The sequence below is a fragment of the Miniopterus natalensis genome, chromosome X (assembly GCF_054644295.1).
Source record: "Miniopterus natalensis isolate mMinNat1 chromosome X, mMinNat1.hap1, whole genome shotgun sequence".
In the NCBI taxonomy this organism is placed as follows: domain Eukaryota; kingdom Metazoa; phylum Chordata; class Mammalia; order Chiroptera; family Miniopteridae; genus Miniopterus; species Miniopterus natalensis.
The window spans coordinates 106,374,664-106,379,904 of record NC_142103.1 but is presented as its reverse complement, the minus strand read 5'-3'; positions in this window follow the sequence as shown (position 1 = coordinate 106,379,904).

Here is a 5,241-nt window from a genome sequence, read left to right as displayed (position 1 = left end):
ATGGTGATGATGATGATGATGGTGGTGGTGGTGATGGTGATGATGGTGATGATGGTGATGGTGATGCTGATGATGGTGATTATGATGGTGATGATGATGATGGAGATGATGATGGTGATGATGATGATGGAGATGATGATGATGGTGATGATGGTGATGGTGATGATGGTGATGATGATGCTTATGATGGTGATGATGATGGTGATGATGATGCTTATGATGGTGATGATGATGGTGATGATGATGATGATGATGATGGTGATGGTGATGCTTATGATGGTGAAGATGGTGATTATGGGGATGCTGAGGATTCTAATGACTATGAAGGTGGTGATGATGGTGAAGATGGTGTTTATGGTGGTGCTGCTGCTGCTGATTGTGATGATGGTGATGAGGGAGAGTGGGGTCTCCCTTACTTTCCTTCCCCTTGCCCACACTCTGGTCGGAACTCTGAGCAGATCTGAAAAGGTCAAAGTACAAGTGGGAAAGAAAAGATGGAAATAGAGGAGTCCCAAGAAACGACATGCTTTCATTTGTTTGGATCATTAGTTATTAAGCTTTTTCTTTGTGTCTCATGAGTGGCCAGACGTGGTGGTATCAGCATGAAAATAGATAGATTGTAGGGGTGTCTGAGACCACAGGTTCACTGGAAGGACTCGCAGAACCTCGAAAACCTGTTATGCTCATGTTTCTTGTTTAATACAGTGAAAATGTACAGATTGATGTCAGCAAAGGCAAAAATGCAGGCGGCAGAGTCCAGGAGAGATGAGGCATTAGTTTCCAGGTGTCCTTTCCCTGTGGAGTTGTATGGACAGTGCTTGATTTTCCCAGCGGTGGTGTGTGACAACGTGCCAACCAGGGAAGTTCACCAAGCCCTGATGTGCAGGCTTTTTATTGGGGCCATTCATGTAGCATGGAGCGCCCACATGGCGGACCTGAGTTATTCAGCTACCACCCCCTACCGAGGTCTAGCTAGGGCATGACTGAAACCCCCCACCATCTATCGCATTGTAACATAAACCAAAGTCCCAGGCAAACAAAGGTATTCTTATCAGGCAGGATATCCCAAGGGCTCAGAAATGACCTCCCAGGAGCTAGCCATGGGCAGGACCTATGTGTGTAATATGCTGGGTGGGGACAACCCAAGGGCGCTGAGTTAACTCTTTCCTCGTGTTGTGGGATTTTGCATCCTGCAGACTCAACTGGTGTAAGTATCGGGAGTAGCTCTCCAGCAAGGAAAGAGATGCAGTGGGGCATCCACTGCTCAGCTCAGGTCTCTGCCTTGATTCCAACCCCTGTATCCAGCTTACTGCCAATGCCTCTACTTCTTGGTTGCTCCAGGAAGCCACTTGGACTTGGCAGGCTGAACACAGAATTTCCACCTCTCTCTCTCCACCCTCTTTGCCAAATCCTCCTACTCCTCCAACTTGATGGGACACCAGCGTTCCTGCATTTTCTCAGCCTTGAAGCCCTAGAGACCTGAGGCATCACTCCCAGTGACAGCCCTAGTGAGTGGGGCCCCTCCACCTCCGTCCCTGCCCAGCATCCTGTCAGTTCCAACCTGGTCATCCTGCCTGCACCTGGCTGCATAGGGGTCTCCTCCTGTCTGACTGTTCTGCTCCTCAACTTTTCAAGATGTTCATGGTGGGGATCTCCAGCAGCCACATTAACACTGTCACTGGGAGTGATGCCTCAGGTCACTGGCTCATCTCAACCCACTGCCAGCGTGACCTTCGAGCCCAGCCCTCACCCATGCCTCTCTTCATCATCTGAGAAGATGCCCACTACTCCCCACGGCTGCCCATGAGCACCAGCTTCTCCTTAGTCAGAGAGGAAGTTAGCACATCCTCAAGGGTCCAAATGAAACACTGGCCCTCCCTAAGCTATTCTTATCTCATGTTCCTCTGTGGCAAGAGTGGGGAACCTCTTTCTTCTGCCAGGGGCCATTTGGATATTTATAACATCATTCGAGGGCCACACAAAATGATCCAGTTAAAAAATAGCTATGAAAAAAAAGCTCCTAGATGTTGGATTTCGATTCCCTCCTGCAGTTGCCTTGGCAGAGCCAAACCAAGTGATTGATGATGATGATGTTCCTATAAAGCAAGGATGCCCCCCCCCCATCTTTGCTCTATGGGGACATCCAGTTCTGTATTTCTCTCCCCTTCGCCTATGGTTCTTCCACTCAGCCTTGTCCTGCTGTGGGCTGCAAGCCTGCTTCAGACCCACTCTGCTAGGTTTTAATCCCCGGGATGCTCAGGAAAGGTCTGATGAATCCAACAGAGCTGGGCCCAATTCCCAAAGTCAGGTGTGCGTTACTGAAGACCTACTGCGGTGCCCATTCAGAGCAGACTCGGCGAGCCCGTGTTGTTGAACTCCGTGGGGAGGCCCATTTCTCTGTTGACGCGGAAAGCGAGCGATGAGGCAAGATGCAACGTCTTGTCACTGTTCAAGACTAGACGACCCACCACGGTGCCCACTTTCCAGAGACGCGACCAGCCGCCTCCTTGAGCTCACAGGGAAATAATGTTCTCTATAGACACGCTGAAGGTGAGCAATGAGACAAGAAGGCTCTACCCAGCCAGGGGGGCTCAGTGGTTGAGCGTCGACCTACGAACCAGGGGATTGCGGTTCGATTCCCAGTCAGGGCCCATGCCCGGGTTGCAGGCTCCTCGATCCCCAGCAGGGGGCGAGCAGGAGGCAACGGATCCATGACTCTCATCATTGATGTTTCTCTCTCTCTCCCTCGCTTTTCCTCTCTGAAATCAATAAAAAGATATATTTTAAAAATATATATAAAATTTATTTATTTATTTATTTATTTATTTATTTATTTATTTATTTATTTTTTAAATGCATCTTTATTGATTCCAGAGAGAGGAAAGGAGAGAGATAGAAACATCAATGATAAGAGTCCTTGATCGGCTGCCTCCTGTAGGCCCCCAACTAGGGATCGAGCCCGCAACCCGGGCATGTGCCTTGACAGGGGGAATCGAACCCTGATCGCCTGGATCCTAAGCCAATGCTCAACCGCTGAGCCACGCCCGGCTGGGCTATATAAAATTTAAAAAATAAAATAAAAGAAGACCCACCATGGTGCCCACTCTGAGCAGATAACATAAGCCATCTGTCTACTTGAGCTCACAGGAAAAGAATGTTCTCTATAGAGATGTGGAAGGTGGGCAGTGAGATGCTACGAGCCATCGCCAAGCCTGGTCGGAGCATCCTTTGTAAGCCTGGGAGCTCTACGGGCAGGTCCATTTCTCTGCCGATGCTGAAAGTCATGGGTGAGGGGGTTGTTTGCACCATTGAAGACATGAAGATCCCCCACGGTGCCCGCTTTGAGCAGACCGTGAGAAGACAACGTTCTGTGTCTCCCGGTGCCCGAAAGCAGGCGGCTCTTTCAGGAACAGGGAGCCACGGAGACCACGTTTCCCCTCCGGCCACCTTTCCTCCTGCCTCCCGTGTGTACACGTCCATTCTGTGGGCTCCCGGCGCACGTTCTGAGGGCTTGCCTTGCCCAGCCCTTTCTGCTTCTGCACAGAGCACAGGTCCCACGTACGAAAGGAGGAAGCAGGACAGGAAAGGGGAGGTTTGTAGGGAGACACAAAACCCTTGGGTTCACATTTCCTGAATGTAGCCAGCGTTCACTGGGGAGCAGCCCCCGAGGAGCCGCTCGAGAGGACGGTCCGATGTGGACGCATCGGGAGACACAGTGAACCAAGGCAGGTCCGTGGCAGGTAGCCGGTGGCATTAGGGTGGGCGGGTCCCCTATTCTGCAGACCTCGAATATGCTGTATATTTTTCTGCTTCTGTTGCTGGGTCAGACTCGAGGTCCATGGGGCCCTCAGGGTGGGAAACGGGAGGGAGGGTCAGTCGGTGCATGAAGGAGGCCCGTTTGGAAAAGGTAAACGGTCAGGGACTCTACCAGCATGTGGTTGCTGCATTTTAAGGCGTCGGCTGCAGGGATTCGCCAGGGTGCATGGGGAGCTCGCCGGCTTCCCCGGGGAGGTTGGAGATGCCCACAGAGGCTGGGACAAATCGGGAAGCGGTGTGTGATCCACGGAGGGAAACAGGGGTCCCTGCAGCTCAGGTAGACACTTTGCTGGCATCGCCTTTATCTCAAAGTCCCCGGTGACTCAGCAGAGCTGGTGGCCAGACGGGGTTAGATCGGCCACTGGGGATGGACCAAGGCATTTTATTCGGTGTGTTGTCTGAGAGCATCCTGTAGACAGCCGGGAGCTGGACATCCGAGGTCGTCCGAGGGTCCCCGCAGAGGGATTCGGCTCGGGCCTGGATTCGACTCGGAGCCTGCGATGAAGCCGCCTCCCAGGGCCTTCCTGTGGGAGCTGCGAACACGCTTCTGAAATACCCATAGGGCAGATGTAATTCATTTCTGTGACATTCCCAGGACGGGAAAACCTACCAGGGACAGACGGCAGGCGGTCGTCAGGGGCTGGGTACAGGGAATGACGGTCGCTCATGGGGACTCGATCTCCTTTTAGGGGAAGAAACTGCTCCGGAAGGAGACCGAGGTGATGGTTGGACCTTGCGTGTGTGCCCGGCGCCGCTGACGTCTTGGTGTGTGATTTTAAATTTACTTACTGATTTTTCACAGCGAGAGAGAAAGTGAGAGAGAGAGAGAGAGACCTAGATTTGTCGTTCCACTTATTGACGCATCCTGGCTTGATGATGGCAGGTGCCCTGGCCAGAAATAGAACCCGCGACCTTAGCCTATTCAGCCGATGGTGTCACCAACCGAGCCACCCAGCCAGGGTGTGAGTTGTGCACTTTGAAAGGGGATAGTTCATGCAACACAGATTTTGCCTCAATTAAAAAAACAAAACAAAAACAAACAAGGCAAAATTACAAATAAATCAATGAGATGCCTGGATGTGCCTCTAAAAGGGATACGAGGAGCCCTAGCAGGTTTGGCTCCGTGGTTAGAGCGTCAGCCGGTGGACCGAAGGGTCCCCGGGTTCGATTCTGGCCAAGGGCGCCGACCTCGGTTTCAGGCTCCGTCTCCGGCCCAGGTCAGGGTGCATGCAGGAGGCACCCAATCGATGCGTCTCTCTCCCATCCACGTTTCTCCCTGTCTTCCCCTCGCACCATCTCTGAAAAGCAATGAAAAAAATATATATCCTTGGGAGACAATTAAAGCAAAAAGGGGGGGAGGGTGTAAGGAAAGACAAGGGACAGGGTGACAGGTGCCCAGAGGTGGCACATCTGGGGGCTCCATTC